The sequence below is a fragment of the Pongo pygmaeus genome, chromosome 4, assembly GCF_028885625.2.
Source record: "Pongo pygmaeus isolate AG05252 chromosome 4, NHGRI_mPonPyg2-v2.0_pri, whole genome shotgun sequence".
In the NCBI taxonomy this organism is placed as follows: Eukaryota; Metazoa; Chordata; class Mammalia; order Primates; family Hominidae; genus Pongo; species Pongo pygmaeus.
Window position 1 is genome coordinate 38,339,587 of NC_072377.2, and position 22,044 is coordinate 38,361,630.

Genomic DNA, 22,044 nt, shown 5'->3' on the forward strand with positions numbered 1-22,044 from the left:
CTTCCAGATAATGTGACCATATGTCTGATGGAAGCTAAGCCACTATTGCAGAAAGTAACAACAGATAGGGCCCTGGGCAGTACATAAAGAAGTTAGACCACCAAGGTAGGACTGCCTTAATACCTCAAGGACAAGATACGGTCCTTCCTCCTAGTTTTCCAGAGATAACTGAAGGCCACTTACCATAGTAACTGAGTACCAGGGAAAGATTATTTTGACATTGACTCTAAGCTAACAAATTGTTAGAGATTGGAGAAGGGGCTTATGGAGACCATGAGATTAGTGATGTTTTGCCCAAATCCACTTCAAATATGGCTTCATGGGATCCCCATCACACCTGGTTGTTTCACCAGTCCCTAGGCATACAGTTAAAATCAATATTTAACAGTTAGAAGAATCCTCACTTGTGGAGAAAGATATTTCATGACAGGAAGGACCCAAAGAAAATGGCTGGAGGGCTCTACCAAAATATTAAAAAGAAAAAAAAGCAAACGTTTCTGGGAGGGGGAGGAAGGAGGAAGGTACCCATGCAGATTAGTGCTACTTGGAAGGTGCAGGCCAGGTGCGGTGGCTCACGCCTGTAATCCCAGCACTTTGGGAGGTCAAGGCGGGCGGATCACAAGGTCAGGAGATCGAGACCATCCTGGCTAACCCGGTGAAACCCCGTCTCTACTAAAAATAAAAAAAAATTAGCTGGGCGTGGTGGCAGGCGCCTGTAGTCCCAGCTACTCAGGAGGCTGAGGCAAGAGAATGGCAAGAACCCAGGAGGTGGAGCTTGCAGTGAGCCGAGATCGCACCACTGCACTCCAGCCTGGGTGACAGAGCGAGACTCTGTCTCAAAAAGAAAGAAAGAAAAGAAAAAGAAAAGGAAGGTGCAGGGGTGGTGACCTTCAAAATAAAGATAGTAATATTGTTTATCTCATAGAGCTATTGTGATGATTAAATGAGTTAATACATGCACAATGAAAATAATAATCACAAAACAAATGCTAGCTACTCTTTTTGCAATTATTATACTTGTAACTCCTATTTAACCCTGCATAGGGATATGCAGAAGACAAATGATCTTCAAGAATTATTATAGGTTATTTTAAGCTTAATTAGGTGTGATAAGATTCAGGACCGAGAGAGTAGAGGAATAATCCTCCTCCCCAAATGCAAGGTCTTTTTATCTCAATTTGCTTGGGAAATTCAATGGTCTAGGGCATGTCAATATACCTCCTCCTGGGTGAAGGCACATCCCTGTACCCGACACCTCCTACCAAGAGGCAAAATGCTAGGCAAGCCTCTTTGGATTTTGAGTGGGATGTGAGTTATATTTGCATTGTGCTGCTCTGAATCACTTTTAGCTAATTTAACTTAGTGTAAGATACCCAAACAAGAGACAGTTCTCCATCTGATCTAGCAATACCACTCAAATTTCTGATTCAGGTGTTCAGTGGATCTTGAAGTATTTGTAGCAGTTTGAGTTTCTGTGAGGAGTCTATTGCAACCCCAACATGAGATCACAGCAAAGGCCCTGAGAGTCTTTGAGCAAAGCTATTCTATTGCAATCAATAACCATTTTCTTTTGAGGACTTGCTATGGAGCCTTAATAGAAAGTGAACCCCTGACGACAAAACATCAAGTGGCCGTGTAACCTGGCTGCTTATCGTGAACTAACTGAGTTATTTGATCCAACTAATCATAAAGTCAGTTGTGCCCAGCAGTGTGGGCACAAAACGTCAGGTGGCCATGTAATGTGGCTGCCCATCATGAACTGTTATTTGATCCAACTAACCATAAAGTCAGATGTACCCAGCAGTGTCCCACCATCAAATGCAAGTGGTAGATATGGGACTAGGCCTGAGCAGCTTCTGAAGGCACAGGGAATTTGCAGAAGTGGGCAGCTCACACTGCCAGCTTGCTGGAATCTACATGACCCTCAGCTCACATCTCTGATGTCATGGGGAGTTTGCTAAGAAAAGGCCACTACAGAAACATGAACCATTGGTTTACAGCTGGTGCACATCATGTGCAGGTCCTGGTTATATAGAGATTGGTGTGGCTTTAAAACCCCACTTGGTATGGCCCTGAAGGACAATAGGGAAGGAAAATCTTTCTGGGAGCAAAACTTAAGGCTGTGCATAACCATGTCATTCATTTTGCCTGGAAGAAGAGAGAGCTTGAATTATGATGACAAACCAACTCACAAGCAGCAGTTAATAATTTGTCCAGATTGAGACTTGATATATGGTTGGAAGGTTGGTAACAATGAGGTTGGGTATGTGTCTCCTGAATTGGGCCTGGAATGTGAGAGTACTTGTCTCCCGTGATGATGGTCACAAAAGGACTTCATGCCAAGGTGGGTCCTTCCCCAGCCACCTCAATGCTTGTTTAATTAGTTCCTGAACTTGTAACTATGGCAGCAGGCATGAAGGCTATGTAGGGACTCCCTGAAGGGATCAACCCTCTGTCTGTCCAGGTAGATTACACCAAGCCCTTTCTAAGATGGAGGAGCTAGTGATTGTCTTCACTGGAATATAAGCTTTTCTGAATTTGCATTTGCTCCTCTTGATAGATTCTGAACAAACTTACATCTACCAGTGTTACCATCAATGGGCATACTGAGTAACTCATGATCTTCCACATCATAATGCTTTTGAGCAAAAGGAACTTACTTCTCAGTGGAGAAAGTAAAGTAATAACAGAGGCTCAAGGGACTCTCTAGTTGTGGTAGATTGGGTGGCTCTCCACCAATTTTAGTGTCCCTCTTTGCCTGAGGATTACACATGCACACCCTGTTAAGCCCATGGAAGGCCATGTAACTTGCTTTGGCCAATAAAATGTAAGTGTGAGTGGAAGTAATGTGTGTCACTTTCAAGCAGCAGCTCTTGAGCCAGCGTATGGTTTCCCGTCATGAGATCAACAGTGCTCCAGAAAGAGGCTGCTCCATCCACCTGTGTCCCAGAGTAAAGATGTCATGAAGCAGAGGTGAACAGTCCCATGCACAGTGAATGAGAAAGAAACTTCCATTGCTTATCACTGCAGCATGACTTGTCTATGCAGACTACTCATGCTCTCCTCTTTTTCTCTTTATTTTTCTCACTTCTTTCTTTCTCTTTCTTCTTTTTTCTTCTTTCTCTCTCTTTCTTTCTTCCTTCCTTCCTTTCTTTTCTTTCTTTCCTTCCTTCTTAATTTTCTTTCCTTCTTTCTTTCTTTCTTTCTTTCTTCTTTCCTTCTTACTTTTCTTTCTTTATTTCTCCTTAATTTCTCTTTCTCTTGTTTCTCATTTCCACTAGCAGGTACTAGTAGACTCTATGTGCTGGTCTTTGGCAGTTACAGCATGGAGCCTTCTTCCTGGTCCCAGCACTAGCCACACCATGCCCCGCCTGGCAAACTAGTGCTGTCATCCAATGCTGCCCGTCAGGGGTGCTCCAGTGCTGCGGTTCCAAGACAGTGCTCTGTGGTTCCAGGAGTGTCCCCAGTGGCAGCCCCTCTTTGGCAGTCCCAAATAGCTGGGTGGCATTCCTGGAAGTGCCACAGAATGAGCTCCTGGCTGTGGATGGAACCACCTTATCTTTGTTTCCACATTTGTAGGGATGGGAATGTCTTCCTTCAGATACTCATCTCTGTGTTAGGCAACCCAGAGCCCTTCAGGTTTTGCTTTCTTTGCCCAGTCATTGTTTTTGTAACTAATTCCTGGAATTAAATCCTTCATGTTAGAAGTATTTAGCTTGTTTTCTTGATTGAACCCTGAACAATGCATGACCCTTTCCTTTAAAGCACATCCCTAATGCCTTTTCCTCCATGAAGTCTTATCCGAGCTCCCATCTAGAGGTAATCTTTTAACTATTTACAATTATTTGACATTTTTAGACTTTTTTGGCATTTGTAACTCCATTTTGTATGAAATTCACTTATTTTGTCCTGCCCAACTTCCATTAGATTATGAACACGTTGAAAGCAGTCACTGCATCTTCATAATGGTTGTGTTTTCTAGAGCAACTAGCTCAGTCCCAAAAACTCAGTTGATATTCTCAGCACATGCGGGTTGATTTGAATTGACTTTTCAAATGGAAACCCACAGTCTTAACAATGTCTTCAGCTTTCAAAAATTCTGTTTGTTTTCTATGCTGTAATAGATTAAATCAGAAGTAAAACAAAAATAACTGTGGGTGAATTGCAGAAAATGTTTTATTCAATGATTTCCCAAACAGCAATGAAAATATTTGCAAATCCTATTTCCCACACTCACTCATTCATCCACTTAAAATGATGCTTTTCAATTTAATAAAGCATTTTCACAAACATTGTCTCATTTAAACCTCACATTGAGAATGTAAAATAGAATTGAATGCCCTCACTTCACACAGTCTTAAATGGCAGAGCTGGGTTCCTACCCCAGACCTTCTAACTCAAAAGTCCAGCACTCACCTTATCTTTTGCTTGAAGCTGGGGTTCTGGTCAGCCAAGAATTGTAATTCTCTAATTCTTTTCTCACTGCTAATAAATGCCATTAGACATGCAGACTTCCCTGTTTTGTACAAAATTCCAAAATCACAGATTATCTCTGATTCCTTTTTCATATGAAATAAAGGGGAAAATGACCATTTGATTCCCTTGGCTTAGAGAATATGGACAGTCATGTTTTCAATTTCACAGTTCATTGCACGTACATTTATTAGATTAGCGCTGGTTTAGAAACGCACCATGGAACCTCCCAATAACTTGGCAGTCACTTTTTGATTGCTTCTTGGAATTGTACTGTCTTGTTCTCCCAAGACTCTGACCAAGGTTTAGTGACTCAAAACTGAAATGCTGCAGGCATAAATTGAATCCAGCCCTGGCAAGACTCAAGTTATTACTTTTCTCCACCTGATTATTATTCTGGTTTTCATTGGTGTCACTTCTTGTCTCAGGGGCTGATGTTATAGAAGCAGATGTCCCTTCCAGGCTAGGAGACTAACAGCGACATGTGTGCCCTGGTTTAGAGGGGAGCCATATTCTATCACTCTTCTGCATTGGACCCCAAACACCTGAAAATATAGCCCCAGCAAGCTCATCTTACATTTGGGTAGAAAAAAGAATTGTTCCATGGCCAGCTATACGAGGTGTTATTTGAAGGGTACTGGAAAGGTCCAAGCATAAATGTCATTCCCTGCACCATACCACTCACCTTGCACTGCAGTTGATGTCTAAATTCCACCAGCAATAAGTCATTTTTTTCATTTCCATTTGGTTTTTAAATCACATATTCCTGAGAAGTTTAACACAATTGATCTGCTTATCTGATTTTATCTTATCTAATTTTCTGATCAGTTTTGGCTCCAGAACTTTATCCACTCTTAACCACTCCCCTATTTTGCTTCTTTAATGTTGGGAAAAATACTTACAATACTTGTTGGTGCATAATAAGTCCTTAACCATTGGTAGTTTTACTGTTGTTATTATTATTTAATTTGTTTTACTACCTTAATGAGTTAATAATAATGGCTAATATTTCTTGAACACATGCTATGCTAAAGATTGTTCTAGGCCCTTAGTTTGTTAGTTATTTAATTATTGCAACCATCCCATGAAGTAGGTACTATTTTCTGCCTCATTTTAAGGATGAGGAAATGGAATCAGAGAGGTAAAGCAACTTTCCCAACATCAAAGAGCTACACAGCGATAACATCAATATTCAACAGTGATCACCAATAGTGGAGAAATTGAAGGGAGAGGAGGAAGGAGGATTCCAACAAAACCAGCCACCTATCCCAGTGATGGCTGAAAGATAAGACTGATCTCAAAAACATCTGATTGAATTTGTCTAGACAAAATGAAGAATTTAAAGATTTGTACCATTGAGGAATAGCATGGACTATCTTTCTTCTAGGAACTTTCAGAGCTGGGTACATGGGTACATAGTATCTGGAAGGTACTGAACTTAGTGTGCCTAGAGGCAGAAGATACATTACAAATAAGGTGCTCACCCTTTTTTTGTTCATATCAGATTTATATGATAGGAGATCCCCTTAGGGTGTGCTCAGGTTTGTTTGTGCATGACTCCTAGCCTTGATCTGTTTGTCTCTCCTTTGCTCCTTCACTCAGGAAAGCATATTGAAAATTAAAAGAATGAAAATGATGTCTCTGGGCCACACAACTTTGATGAGCATTATTCTAGTGGCCTGAATGGGCTATCTCCAAGGGAAAACCCATGGAGAGGGCTTTGAGGCAATCTGTTACCCTGACCTTCCCATGCCCTTACAGGATGTCTGTGGGTACAGTCATGCCTAGGGTTTCAGAGCTGGAGACTTCTTGACAGAAAAATAGGAGTGAGGAAAAGGACAGAGGTAGGACAGGCAAACCAAGATCTTGCAAACACGGTTCAGACACGGTAAAGAAAAAGGTGGTCATTCCATCTAGCCAGCTCTCTGCAAACCCATGGAGAGCTCCCAGACTCACCTGCAGAAGGAAGTCCAGCCCAACCATGGGTCTGGGACACTGGGTCGGGGGTGTACTGAACCTGGATTGGCAACTAGTAGAGCAAGGCAACTGGTGGGACAGCATCATTCCCTAACTCTCTTGTGACTGCCCTGGCCCCTCTTTCTCCTGCTTTCCACTTTCCCTCTTCTCCCATCCTACCGTTCCTATTCTCATCACCTTTCATCTCAGTAGCCACTTTTCAGTATCACCAGTGTTGGCAGTGGGGAAGCAGTGAGTAGGAGCCCATACTCCTCATGTTATAACCTGCCAAGTCCCAACATAGCATCCCAAGGTGGGCAATGATAACTGTTTGAAGTGTACTGCAACATGAAATACAAGAGGTCTTCAAAAGGTTCATGGAAAAAATTAAAATTATGCATGGATTTAATTTTTTTTGCACCAAAATAAGCTTCCAGTAACTTGTCATAACATGTCTAAAGGGGATCTAGTTTGAGGTACTAAGAAGTATAAGACACCAATTTGAAAAGACTCCCTGTCAGAGCAACATGATTCCTGCTAAAATAAAGCAAGAAGAAACATTACACTTGTGCTGGAACTTGGGTGAAAGAATAGTGAAATAACTGATACTGTGTGAAAAGTTTGTGGGAACAATTCCCCAAAGAAACTAGCAGTTCACAAGTGGATAACTTGCTGTAAGAAGGGACAAGATGATATTGAAGATGAAGCCCACAGCACCAGACCATTCACATCAATTCACAAGGAAAAAAATTCATTGTGTTTATGCTCTAATTGAAGAGGACTGACAGTGTTGACAACACAAACAATAGCCAACACCATGGACATCTCAGTTGGTTCAGCTTACACAAGTCTGTCTGAAAAATTAAAGTTGAGCAAACTTTCCACTTGATTGGTGTCAAAACCACATACCCAGATCAGATCAGCTGCAGACAAGAGCAGAGCTTTTAATGTAAAGCTTAAATGAGTGGCATCAAGGTCCTGAAGCATTTCTTTGAAGAATTGTAACAGGAGATGAAACACACCTTCAGCAGTATGGTCCTGAAGACAAAGCACAATCAAAGCAGTGGATTCCAACAGGTGGAAGGGGTCCAGTCAAAGAAAAAGCATCAAAGAGCAAAGATCGTGCCAACAGATTTTGGGGATGTTCAAGGCAGTTTGCTTGTTGACTTTCTGGAGGGCCAAAGAGAAGTAACATCTGCCTATTATAAGAGTGTTTTGATCACAGCACTTTGGGAGGCCGAGGCGGGCAGATCACAAGGTCAGGAGATCAAGATCATCTGGCCAACATGATGAAACCCCGTCTCTACTAGAATACAAAAAATTAACCTGGCATGGTGGCGCATGCCTGTAGTCCCAGCTACTCGGGATGCTGAGGCAGGGGAATGACTTGAACCCAGGAGGTGGAGGTTGCAGTGAGCTGAGATCGTGCCACTGCATTCCAGCCTGGTGACAAAGCAAGAATCTGTCTAAAAAAAAAAAAAAAACAAAGAGTGTTTTGAGAAAGTAGTTAGCCAAAGCTTTAGTGGAAAAATACCTATGAAAGCTTCACCAGAGAGTCCTTCTCCACGATGACAATGCTCCTGCTCTTCCCTCTTGTCAATAAGGGCAATTTTGCAAGAGTTTCAATGGGAAATCCTTAGGCATCCACCTTGCATTTCCGATTTACCTCCTTCTAACTTCTTTCTGTTTCCTAGTCCTGAAAAACTTTTAAAGGCCCCTATTTTTCTTGAGTTTTTAACGTAAAAAAAGATGCATTGATATGGTTAAGTCCCAAGGACGCTCAGTTCTTTGGGGATGGACTAAATGGCTGGTATCATTGCTTACAAAAGTGTCTTGAGCTTGATGGAGCTTATGTTGAGAAATAAAGCTTATCTTTTTAATTTTTATCTTTTCATCCCATTTTCTACAAACTTTTTGAAGAACCCTCATATAGAAGTACATGAAATCAGCTACATAAATTGTGAAATACACTTTAGAAATTTAGTTTTTATAGTATATATGCATCTTGTTTGCCTAACAGATATGTGTATGGGTGATGTACATGTGTGTGCTTGTGTCTGTCCATGGAGTGGAGAGAAGTCTCTACCCGCCATCATTCTCCCCATTCCAGCTCCCTGGATTTTCCATGAGAACTCTCGGCCTCTTTCCCTTTCTGCTATGGCTTCCTTTACCCTTTTCTTATTTTCCCTCCCAGTAGCATCCACCCTCTTCCCCATCTCCTCTCTCTTCTTTTTCCCCTAGATTTCTTCCTTTTCCTCCTACTCTCACTTTTCTGCTCCTCTTTGTCTCATTCGTCTTTTACAGCTACTGTATGATGGAAAATAAAAATGACACACCAAAACTCTGAATAACAATTAATCTCTCCCTTCTAACATTTTTTGTCAGAGAGTTAGAACATGCATGCAAAATTTTTCTCTTCTTACAAGGCTTGTGAATTTTTTGTTGGAAATGGTGACATGCCATCACAAAGCTTTGATAAGCAGAAGCTATTAACTGAGTCCTCAATTATCTACAAATTTTGTGGTGCTCTATTTTTAGGAGGAAGTTAAACGACAAGAGAGCAAGCATAATGAGTTTTGAAAGGATACCCCCGAATAGTGAGCTATTGCCATAAAAATTCTCTATGATGAATAACCTCAAAACTCAGTGGCATAAATAAACTTTTTTTTTCCCACACAGTGACAGGTCAGCCAAGGGGTTGCTGATACAGGCTGGACTGGGCTGGGCTCTAAGCTGCTGGTTGATTCCAGGTCTATCCCATGAGTCTATCTCCCCTCATCCTTGGATTAGTAGGATTCTAGGAGCATCTTCTTCTCATAGAGAGCATAAAAGTTGAACCGTGCAGGTGCAATTCAGGCCTTTGATTGCATCACACCTTCTAACATTTCACTGGGCAAAGCAAGTCACATGGCCAAGCCCAAAGTCAAAGTGGAGAAGTTCACTTTGCTTCCAGTAGGAGAAACTGCAAAGTTACCTAACAAAGGATGTGACTATGGGGCAGGATGAAGCATTGGGGCCATTAAATTTAAATTGCCTCATCCCCAGGTCCTGGGACAGGAACTGCTGCATTTAAAGCCACTAATAGCCAGCACCCTTGGATAAAACCTCCACTTTAGTAAACTGATGGCATAAGAGTCCCTTTCTTGAGGCTGAGACAGTGAGGTAGAAAGGAAAGCAGGCATGGGAATGGCTTATGGGAATGGGGCACCAAAATAATACTCTACCTCTCACAATGGAGCACTTCCCAGGGCATGATCTGTCTTTTAATAACCTTGAGGCTGCTGCTTGTCTACTTTGAGCCTCTTTCCCACCTGTAGAAGGGACACATTGGAAATGGACTGTATGACCTCAGAAGATTTCTTTCAGACTTAGAAGGGGTTTAAGATTTTGATATACACACCTTAGAACATTATTATTAATACCTCCCTTGCCCCTTCCTCCCAAAATTGTATTCACCTAGCAAGACCTGACAGGGGCATTCATGGTGCAGACCACTTGCAAAGTTCATGTTACATAAGCAAGAAGTAAATCTTTGTGTGGTGTATGCCACTGAAGTATTGGAGTGACTTGTTACTGTGCATAGCCTAGTGAAAGCCGACTAATATACCCTTCCTTTTAGCTTATCAGACTAACGCATACAATGAAGGCAACTTTGTGATTAAGGTTCCACTGTCTCAAGTAGAAAGACCTATATTTGACATCTAGATCTGACACTGGATTTATTACCTTGGATAAATCACTTGACTTCTAGATCTTATTTTCCTTGTTTTAAAATGGAAATAATAAAATATTACATTTTTTCTAATAATTGTTATTTTTATACTGCAACCATAAAAATCATTGCTACCACTTTTTCCCCCTTCGTTTTGAGCTCGTATCAGTCACCGGGGCTAAGCATCTTCCATGGGTGGGATGTTCACCACAATTTCACGAGGTAAGTTAACTACTCCCATTTTACGGATTTAGTACTCAAGATCTTGCAACATCAAGCAATCTGCCCACGGCCACACAGCAGACAAGAGTAGACATACAATGTTTGCTAAAGCAAAGTGTGTTGAATTTAGCAAGGGTCTCAACTATACAATTTAGATATGTAATATTTTTATTGGTCTTAATTACAGTACCTAACACAACATCATGCATAGGTGAGAACTGTACTACCTTTGATTGTTTCTGGATTTTAAAAATTTTTTCTTGCTTTTTGCCACAAGATGGCACCCAAAGCCAACAAGCTCTAACAAGCTACTGGGTCCTGCCCTGAGTCAGTTCCCAGCACGGCTTTGTCAGATAGGTTTGCAAACAGGCTTCACACCTTGCTCAGACCAGGGGGCCCAATCTGGCAGAACTGATCAGTGTCCATTTGGGTTCCAAACATCTGGACACCTCAGCCAACACTGGAACCACATTTGGAATCTTTCCCCATATATTTCACATTTTTCCAAATAAATAACTTTACCTAAACTTCCACCAAATCCTCTTCTTTTTAGAAATTCCAGAGGTCCTCTTCCAGAAATGACATATCTGCCCACCTCTGGCCTGGTTGTATTATTACAAATGTTGCCATTTAATGCAATAAAATAGATATTTAATGTAACTACAGCTTTTGAGCTTACTGTTACATTAAAAATCCCACTATACTACCCAACTATGGCCCATGGGACCGTATTGTAGGCCAAACCTGGGAGCTTATTAGAAACACAGAATTTTAGGATCTGCTCCTGACCCACTGGATCAAAATCCGCACTTAAATAAGATTCCACTGGTGATTCATATCACATTAGAGTTTGAGAAGATACACAAGAGCCACTGACCCACATGTGATTTTCCCATAAATTAAAAAAAGTGCTTCCTGGATTTACATCAATGAAGTATCTAAAATAGTCAAATCCACAGACTCAGAGAATGAAATGACGGGGCTGTGGGAAAGGGGAGAGGGGGACTTACTAAACAGCTGGTGTAGGCTTCAGTCAAGCAAGATGAACAGAGATCTGCTGCACGATATTATACCTATAATCAACACTCATGCATGATATGCTTAAACATTTATTAAAAGGGTGTATCTCATGTTAAGTGTTCCCACCGCAATTTTTTTAAAGTGCTTTCCTACGGACAAATGCTGCCACAAACTGGTGAGCACAGCAGGATTTCAGGTCGTATTGTGCATATTCTCTCCCTCTTTCTCCCTCTCTTCTCCCTCTCCCTTCTTCTCCCTTTCTCTTTCCCTCCCACCTTCCATTTCCCCCTCTCTCTATGGTATATATACCCACAGATTCACCATCATATACACATATGTATGTTTAATTAAAACACAACAGCTTGCCGGGCCCGGTGGCTCACGCCTGTAATCCCAGCACTTTGGGAGGCCGAGGCGGGTGGATCACGAGGTCAGCAGATCGAGACCATCCTGGCTAACACGGTGAAACCCTGTCTCTACGAAAAATACAAAAAATTAGCCAGGCGCAGTGGTGGGCGCCTGTAGTTCCAGCTACTTGGGTGGCTGAGGCAGGAGAATGGCGTGAACCCGGGAGGCGGAGCTTGCAGTGAGCCGAGATCGCGCCACTGCACTCCAGCCTGGGTGAAAGAGCTACACTCCGTCTCAAAAAAAAAAAAAAAAAAAAAAAAAACACACACACAACAGCTTATCTTGCAAATACGTCTGCAAAAATCACTTTTTAATATTCAGCTACTTGGGATATTTGTGTCACATCCATTAGTCCTGGTAATCAAAAATATGTTATTCTCTGAATCCTGGGATAAGCATACACCCACTCACAAACTCACATTGCAAAAAGCATAAAAAGAATTGATTATGCATCCATATCTCTCCCACTACATTCACAACAACCAATTACAACTGGCATATGTCTTTAAATGTTTTAGGATCTTTTTAAAATATAATAACAAAATATTCTTGATGATTTTGCTTTAATTCTCATCTTGTTCTCCCTAAGCCTTTTCTGTCTGATGCCCAGTGTCTGAGGAATTAAGTTAAATCCTTCTGGAAAGCCCTGAGCTGGGCCAAGCTTCCCCTTCCATTATTCCCAGGGACAGTGACGTCCTTGGTTTCAGGTGCTGCCAACAGAGCTATGTGTCACCCAAAAGAAGAAGGATTACAAAACGGCAAAAAGAGGATCTTGCAGGAGCAGAGAGAAGGAGGCAGAGATGTGGAAAGAGAGGAGGAAAGGGGGAGGGAGTGAGAAAGGAGTAGGAAGGTGGAAAAGTGAAGAATCAGTGAGCAAAAGAAAAAAGAGCACTGATGGCACAGAATAATAATTATTATTATAGTAAATGATACCAATAATGTTTCTCAACTCATGCAGAATTAGATCCAAAGTCCCTGCCAAGGCGCATCCCAGGAATCACCTCCTCCACCCTGTGCTGCCAGGACCACACCCACCTCACCCCAGGATCTGCCCACAGGCTCTGGCCTCAGGGACTTTGCACATGTGCTGCAACAAGGTTCCCCACATCTGCATGACTGTCTTCCTCCCTTCGTGAAGTCTTCGGCTCAAAATCTCTTCCATGACCCACCCTACATAAAACTTCCTAAACTCACCTCCCCTAGCCACCCTTTAACCCTGCATGATTTTCCTTTTCAGCCCTTATCACCTCCTGATAGCTTACATGTCTGTTTCTTTGTTTGTCTGACTTGTTGGATCAGAGTATCAGTTCCAGGAGAGCAGGAGCTTTGTTGTTTGCAATTGAACCTCCAGCACCTAGGACAGTGGCTGACGCTCAGTGAGGGGAAATCACCATTCATGGAGGTGAATGGGGGGCTTACCGGGTGCCGGGCACTCTTCTAAGTGCATTGCATGTATCAGCTTGTTTAATCTTCATCATCACCCTACAAGGTGGGCTTTTGACTGTAGAGGAAACCGGAGCACACTAAGGTTTCTTTGTTTCCCTTCTTCTCAGACTTTCCCTTAAGTAGTGTTTCCCCACTGAAGGATGCTCGAGAAGAGAGGCTGGCAAACAGCTCGCTGGCCAAATCCATTCTGCTGTGTGTTTTTGTAAAGAGCGTTGTAGTGGAACACAATTGTGCCTATTTGTTTAGATATTATCTGTAGCTGTTTTTGTGCTGCAACGGCATAGTTGATTAGTTGTGACAGAAACCATATGGTCTGCAAAGCCAAAAATATTTACTGTCTGATCCTTTACAGAAAGAGTTTGCTGAACACTGCTCTAGAAGATAACCCAACATGAAAACAGAGCAAAACTCTTGTGGTCCTATATTGAAGGCAGTGGTTTCACTATGTCTTTTCACAATCCAAGGGGTTTGATTATGTCTTTTCTATGGATTAGGACGAGTTGAGAGAAAAATACTCCCATCTTGGATTCAATAAATGTGTGTTCTCATCTTCATTGTGTTCCTAATTAGCTGTGTGATCTTAGGTAATCATTTCATACCCCTCGATGTGTTTTCCCACTTGTCACAATAATAATTATATAGTAATAGCAATAATTATAATAGCAATAGTAATAATGGCTCTTGTTAAATGCCAGGCTCTGCTCTTGGCATTTTACTGTAAAATAATAATGTGTGATACCCTAAATTCACAAACCCATTGGATTGTGAAAAGACATAGTCAAACCACCACCTTCGCTATAGGACCACAAGAGTTTTGCTTTGTTTTCATGTTGGGTTATCTTTTAGATACTCTAAATTATAATTACTTGGGCTTTTCATAAATATTCTGATTCTGTTCTTACAGGCATGTGGTTGAATTGTGTGTCCAACCCCACTTGTAGGTAAATGTGGCCATGGGGCTTGCTTTGGGGAATAAAGTGTTAGAGGAAGTGATACATGTAACTTCTGACCAAACTTTAATGGCCAGGATGCACACATCCCCCATTCTCTTTACTCATCTTTCCTTCCGCTATGGCAACCAGAAATGTTCGAGAAAGTGGGAGCTCTGTCAGCTGAGTCTCAGAGTATGAGCAATGCAGAGCAGAACTCCCAGTTGAAACCTCATGGTGCATAAACATTAAACATACCTTTTTTAAAAAGCCAGTAAGATTTGGGGCTATTTGTTACTGAAGCACCAGCTAGCCCATCCTGACTAATAAGATATCTACTGAGATTCTGGTCCTGTTCAAATTCTAGAGTTTTAAGAATACAAAGACTTCTTCTTCCTCAAAGGTGGGACCCTGTTTGTTTTTGTCATGGGAAGATGTTACCCCATGATGTGCAGAGGAAGAAGTGTTCGGTGACCCTGTTAGTCATATCTAGCATATTTAATTAGGATACAGAGGAGAGGTCAGGAGATGGACAAGGCTTTTTTTGAGTGAAGACAGTAACAATCCAGTTCACCCTGTTGTTATTTCAGTTATAATTTTAGGCAATCTTATTCCCAAATATCTGCACTTATGGCTATTTTAACATTTCATCCCTGCTGATTCCTTTGGGTTAACGTTCTAATGGATCTTATTTAAATGTCTATGAATGCACTTGCATGCAGGTGTATGATTTTAGGAAGGGTAGTACATTAAGTTATTAGTAATCATAAATAAAAACCAATGCATCAGGTATTATTTATTGGAAGGTAAATGAATAGGTCCTAAGAAAAATACATTTTGGAAAGGAAAAGTCTCATAGACTGAGATTCCCTGGAAGTAAAGAACCCAAAACAGCTGGGGTTCAAGGTGCCAGGGGTTATTTAAAGACATGAGCAAATACCTTTCAAAAGAAGACATACGTGTGGCCAACAAGCATATGAAAAAAAGTTCAACATCACTGATCATTACAGAAATGCAAATCAAAACCACAATGAGATATCATCTCACACCAGTCATCAGAATGGCTATTATTAAAAAGTCAAAAAATAACCCAGCAATCCCATTACTGGGTATACACCCAAGTAATATAAATCATTGTTATAAAGACACATGCACGCAGATGTTCATTGCAGCACTATTCACAAAAACAAATACATGAAATCAACCCAAATGCCCATCAATAACAGACTGGATAAAGAAAATGTGGTACATACATACCATGGAATACTATGCAGCCATAAAAATGGATGAGATAATGCCCTTTGCAGGGACGTGGATTTAGCTGAAGGCCATTATTCTTAGCAAACTAATGCAAGAACAGAAAACCAGATACTGCATGTTCTCACTTATAAGTGGGAGCTAAATAATAAGAATACATGGACACATAGAGGGGAACAACACACACTGAGGCCTATCAGAGCATGTAGGGTGGGAAGCAGGGGGAGGATAAGGAAAAGTAGCTAATAGATACTAGGCTTAATACCTAGGTGATAAAATAATTGGTACAGCAAACCTGTGTGGCACACGTTTACCTGTGTAACAAACCTGCACATCCTGCACATGTACCCCTGAACTGGAAATAAAAGTTAAAAAAAAAAAAGACAAGGTGCCTAGAGTCAAGGGAGGACTGAAAGAGAAAAGAGAATGAGGAGGGAGCAGAAAGAAATGTTAATCACTTTAAGAAGTTGGGCATATCATCATTTTTTGTCCAGTCAATAGTAAAAAAATCAACTTGGCAAAAATAAAGGGGCAATAGGAATTATTTTAATAGTAAGCATGAGGAGTACATAAGCCATGTACTTTTTTCCCTTTGCATTTTTCATCAGAATACTTTCAGAGTGCATGCTTCAATTTAAGAGCAGGACATCTGATGTGTAACATGGTCTTCTGGCTCAGATTGACACTTTCACTACATGTAGGCATTGGCTGGAATTATTTTGCAAGTCGGAGATTATTTCACATCATTCCAGAATGGGCAATTACGGTCTATTTTAAGATGAGCTGTGGGTCAACCTAAGGTATGAGTGGCCTTTTGTGTGACCAGCAAAGACAAAGCTGAGTGTCAGCCACCACAGAAGACAGCCTGCATCTGAGCAGGAAATGTGGCACGTGACTGTGTGAGGTGTGGCCCCTGCTACCAACAGCAACAGCAAGCCTGAGTGAGCACTCTGCCAGGCCCACACAATCCTTCTCTGAGAATGCTGGCCACCAGGCTGCCATGTTGCCCAGCTCCTAAGGTACCATCCATTTCTGTTGTGACTGCAAGGGCTTTCCTCATATAAATACAGCATGAGTGTTCTCCTGGGAGCTGTACAAAGTGGTGGCCTTCTTGGTCCCTAAACTTTTGTGAGCATGTCACCTCTGATGCCATGGAGATTAGACTAACTTTTACAAGGCATGGGCCAAGCTTCCAAAGCTAAATCTTCTGAGGTCAAGCCAGGGGGATGCGGGGGCTCCCAAGAAGCTAATGGGTGTCAGGAGATGGAGTACGGCTTTGAGCTTATGTTGTGTATTGGAGCCAAAGAAGGCTCTGGTGCTAGAATAGGATAAGGAGCTTTGAAAAGTGTCAGAACCTCTTCCTTTGTTGGGCAGAGCCAGATAAGAAGCGGTCCTCCTGGGACAAGTCTCAAGAATCAGGACAGTATATTTCCAGGTGCCCAAAGGAATGGGACACATCGTTTACACATCACAGGAGTTTAGAGGATGAGAGGGTTAGGTGGGCTAAGTGATGTCATTTCTCCCAGTGTGCTTTTCTTTATTTTCTTTGACTTTGAGCATATATTTATTTTACAATCACTGTCTTAGTCAGTTCAGAATGCTATAACAAATTATCATAGACTACTGGGTGAGTTAAACAATAGAAACTTATTTCTTGCAGTTCTAGAGGTTGGAATTCCAAGAGCAGGACACCAGCCTGATTGGGTTCTTTGTGAAGGCCATGTTCTTGTTGCCTCTCCAGAGGCTAGAGAGCAGGGATAGAGAAAAGAAGCCTCTCCTGACCCTTCTTACAAGGACACAAATCCCATTCATGACGGCTCCACTCTCATGACCTAATTACCTCTGAAAGGACCCAGCTCCTGAGACCATCATTTTGGAGGGTTAGGATTTTATATGAATTTTGGGAGGACACAAATATTCAGTTGATAATAATAAAAGAAAATAATATCTATTTCTTTTTTGGCAAACTTAGCTCAGGCATGTTGATAAAAGAGGTGGCAACTCTATAAATACACACCATGAATTTACTATTTATTATCTACATTAAGTCACAATAATGACAATAAATTATATACATACAATTATGTTATAATTATAATTTAAAATAATTTATTTACACTAATTATTCATGGTCCTAAGGATTCATGAGCATCAGCAATAGCATAAACTTGGTCATCTCTCTCTGGACGGATGTCTAAGGACAGAGGACATTTCCAGCATCCAGACCATCAAGACATGTGAGCTTCTTGTGCCTAAAATTTTGGCATGTCATCTTAACACCTGTGCTTGGTTTATCTAATCCCTTAGTAATTATTAACTGAATTGAAAATTCTCATATCCAGTACACCTCTGGTTTGAGGCAACGTTTTTATTACAGAAATTCATTTCCCTGACCCACCAGTATTACTCTGATGTGCTCTGGTTTGAGAGTTAGAAACCTAAATGCTATCTGTGTTTCTAAGCTTAAAATTTTTGGAACAGCCACTTTATCCATTTGAAAATGTGGACTTTCAAATTAACTGGTTTTTGCCTCAGTTGTTTGTACTCAAAATACATTCAATAGCAAAGAGAAGTCACATCACATCTGAAGCCCTAGGCAGGTGGGACCTTCAGCCCACATTATTCTCTAGTGGGAGGGGGATTTCTTTATACCAGTATGCGTATGAAAAATGTGAAAAAATTCACATTTTGTATCTTTTCTTCCTTGTATGTTCCTCAACATCATTTCTCCCGTTTCTATGATTCCATAATTATATTACTTACAGAAGCTCTGTAAAGTGCTTAAAGGCATGGTTTATAGGAAAGATGTGATATAAGATGAAGGTGTCATGTACACAGCTGTACTATGTCAATGTGAAGCATTTTGGGGCATGAGGAACACAGAACTCTCAGCAGCAAATGAAAATGAAATGAACAAAACATTTTTCAATTCACTGGAAAGTGATTTCCTGTAGTACCCATGAGGTCAGAAAACACATCTAGTTTCCTCTATGAGATGAATCAGAAATGCAAAAATAAATATTAGGTCTAAAATGGTAGCAACTTCTAAACTTGGACCTAAAAGAAAACTTGAATTCATTAAACTTATTTATAGGTGAGAATATTGATACCTAGATAAATTAAAAGGCTTGCGGAAGATCTCCCAGGCAGAGGAAGAGCCCAGCTTAGAACCCTGGTACCTTATCTCCCAGTGAAGTGTCTGTTTCTGTAGACCTTGGGTGTTCATTTTTTTAACTTACCCGGGCCACATTGGAAGAAGAATTGTCTTGGGCCACACATAAAATATGCTAACACGAATGATAGCCGATGAGCTTAAAAAAAAATTGCACTCTCACAATGTTTTAAGAAAGTTTATCAATTTGTGTTGAGCTGCATTCAAAGCCATCCTGGGCCACATGCAGCCTGTGGGTTGGACAAACTTGCTGTAGACTATATTGTCTTGCTCTTTCTCCAGCAAAGAGTTGACTTTATATGACCTCTGTCTTCCAGTCAGATGTGCTTCATTATAGCATCAGAATTTGGGTGCTATCTGGACACAAACCTTAACAGTCTTCCTCCCAATCACTATACATGGTATAAGGAGCACTGGAAAAAGAAGCACCATTCTGCTGGCTAAACTCACTTGATAAAAAAAAAAAAAAGAGCAACAATTATGAAAAAATTAAGACACTGGATTTTAAAAAGCACTGATCTGAAAGCTTTGATTCATGCTCATGAGCAGTTCTAAGCAAATTTTTCATTCCCAATTCTACCTCTTCAGAAACTGAAATGTTCACCAGTCGGAGTTCATTTCAAAGTGAAAATTCCAATTCGGTGAAGTTGAGATGAAGATCTGAGTTGACTCTTGTTTTATGATGACCTAAGTTTCCTATCCATGCCAACTTTTTCGTTTTTTCTTTTTTGTATATTAATGATGCCTCTTTTTCTTCCTCGAAGTTTTAGCTCCATAAAACACCACATTTAACTGTTCAACTTGCCACAGTCTAAACAATTCTCCAATCAAATAGTTCTGCCTAGCACAATACCTCCTCTCAGAAAGTCAAAAACATAGATATGGAGCGAACAAAGTGCAACTGTGTTAAAGTTGTTTAATAGCCCGCCAATGAGCAGCCCACCAATAAGGGGGGCACAGGAGAGGGGGTGGGGATGGAGGGGAAAGCACAGACATCCAAATCAAAAGCACAAATTTTGTCTTCAGAAACAAAGTTAAAGAATATCTTTTTTAAAAGGATCCTTTGGATAAGAATGCAAAGTGTGACCTAATAATATAGTCTCCAGCGTCAGCACTTCTCAGGGAGAGAAATCTGTCTTATCAGGAAAACTTAGACAGATGGATGGCTGTTGCCATGGAGGCTGTTAGCTGCCCACAGAGAAGCTCTCTCAGAGTCACCGTGACATTTTGGGGTGCCCATTAGACAGATAAGGGCATCTCATCAGTCCAGTGAGACCAAAGGAGTCCCATTGGTGTGGCCAGAGAGTCTTAACATCCTTGAAATGGTTGCTCATCTTCAAGTTGCTCCTTATTCTTTAGTGTTCACGAAAAACAAAGGAATTTTGGTTGGGGGCAGGGGAATACGGAGGCGTCTGGTAAAAAGGGCCTGAAGCTAAGGAAGAGAGTTTAACAATAAGCCATTGATGATGAAGAATTTCAGAGATGAGGCAGAGAAGATATTAATGGAAATCATGGATGGATTTGAGGCAAAGCAGAATGGGATCAGATCAAGGGGCCCCAATAGAAACAGCATTCTGGCTTTTCATCTTTAGGCTTCTATGGAAATGTGTGCACCCCGACTGTCACATGTGCAAATCAGCTTAATGTCACAGAAAGAGATGTGTTCCCTTTTCTATTGAGTTATGTGAAGCACTAGATGGAGGGATGTTTTGAAGTAAAACTAAGACTTTTCATTTGGTAAGATTCATTTATCGAAAATGACAATGATGTGGCCTGTAGTATATTGCTGAATAGTGTGTCAAGGGTAAAAATGGAAGTCTTGGAGATTTAATTAGTTGTTTCTAAATTATGCTCTTATTTGGAGGGAAATTTAGATCTTCATTTTTCATTCATTGTTAGAGTATCTTTCCACTGTATTTGATGAGCTCTGTCCAGGTGACATGCAGATATTTGTGACCCTTCTGCTGGTTTCATATTTCTAATCCAGACCTAACTTTACAAACCAGAGTTAGTTTCATTGTCCCTTTGGGTAATTTTCAAATATTGGAGTACATAGGTACGCAGTGAAAGCCTGTTAAATTATGTACTCTTAAACCCTGCTCCCAGAGATTCTGATTAAGAATATGTGGGATCCAGGAACCTGCATTTCTGACCAATGCTCTAGGTGATTCTGACTCTGATGTAGTTGGCCCACCAGAAGCACCTTGAGAAAGGCTGCCTTGCCTCATCCCCTTCCAGTCTCTGTTTACTACTGCTCATCCTGCACTCCCTTTAATTCCCATTGACAGACAGGACTCTTCAGGGTCCAAAAAGGGAAAACCTAAGTGCTTCAAACTTTCTCAGAGTCCATGCCATATTCCAACAGTACCCAACAACATGCCCAATGATTCCAACTCCAACTCTTCCATTCTTTGGAATCAATTTCTAATTCCATCTGCTCTAGAATGTCTTCCTTATCAGGCAAAGTGAGAGAGAGCTTGGCAATAGCTTTTCTTTAGGCAAATCACAATCACCTCTTTAGCCCTTTGCTCCATCAACTACAAAACTAGACAGATGGACAAGATCAATGGTTCTCAGATCTGTTGGGGAAGCAGAGTACCTAGAAGTCTCTGTGAAATGCTGTAGAATATAGAACAATTTACTGACTTCTAGGATATGAATCAGAATCAATTTTACTAAAATAAAGCTTTGGACCTGGCGTAGTGGCTCACGCCTGTAATCCCAGCACTTTGGGAGGCTGAGGCAGGCGGATCACGAGATCAGGAGTTTGAGACCAGCCTGGCCAATATGGTGAAACCCTGTCTTTACTAAAAATACAAAAATTAGCCGGCGCGATGGCACACACCTATAATCCCAGCTACTTGGGAGGCTGAGCCAGAAGAATCGCTTGAACCCGGAGGTGAAGGTTGCAGTGAGGTAAGATGGCACCACTGCACTCCAGCCTAGGTGACAGAGGGACACTCCATCTCAAAAAAAAAAAAAAAAAAAAAAAGAGAGAGAGAAAATTTGGCCATGCAATATAAAATCACAGCCATGACTATCTGAATGGCAGATTGTCTTTCTCAAAGATGGCATACCCACCTGTATATCCTATCTCACATCTCCATCTTATAATGTGACTGACATTCCTTTTACTGAGAGGTAGGCTTTATATTCCCACTCCTTTAATCTGAACAGGAGCTTGTAACTGCCCCGATCCACAGAGTATAGTGAAAATGATCATTTGTGACCTCGAAGCCTAGGTCATAAAAAGAATACAGCTTCCATCTGTCCCACCACCACTGCCTGCTTCTCCTATGGGAAGTTATTGGAGACATTTTAGAGAAAAAGCATGATGTTATTTGTTTTTAAAAAATAACTTTGACAGGTTAGTGAAGAATGCCTTGTATAGACAAACATGGGATCTGGGAGGCCTGCAGGAGTTATTTTAGGAAATAAATTGTAAAGAT

The 22,044-nt window shown here is 41.1% G+C and overlaps 1 long non-coding RNA gene across 1 annotated transcript; it reads right to left on the reverse strand.

Annotated features, from left to right (window-relative positions):
- Window positions 1-18,935: 18,935 nt before the first annotated feature.
- Window positions 18,936-21,790, reverse strand: LOC129037243 (uncharacterized). The gene is made up of 3 exons (XR_008502756.1): window positions 21,677-21,790; window positions 21,441-21,561; window positions 18,936-19,044 (listed from the first exon to the last, which is right to left on the reverse strand). It is a non-coding gene; the product is annotated as an uncharacterized LOC129037243 (long non-coding RNA).
- Between the last annotated feature and the right edge of the window lie 254 nt (window positions 21,791-22,044).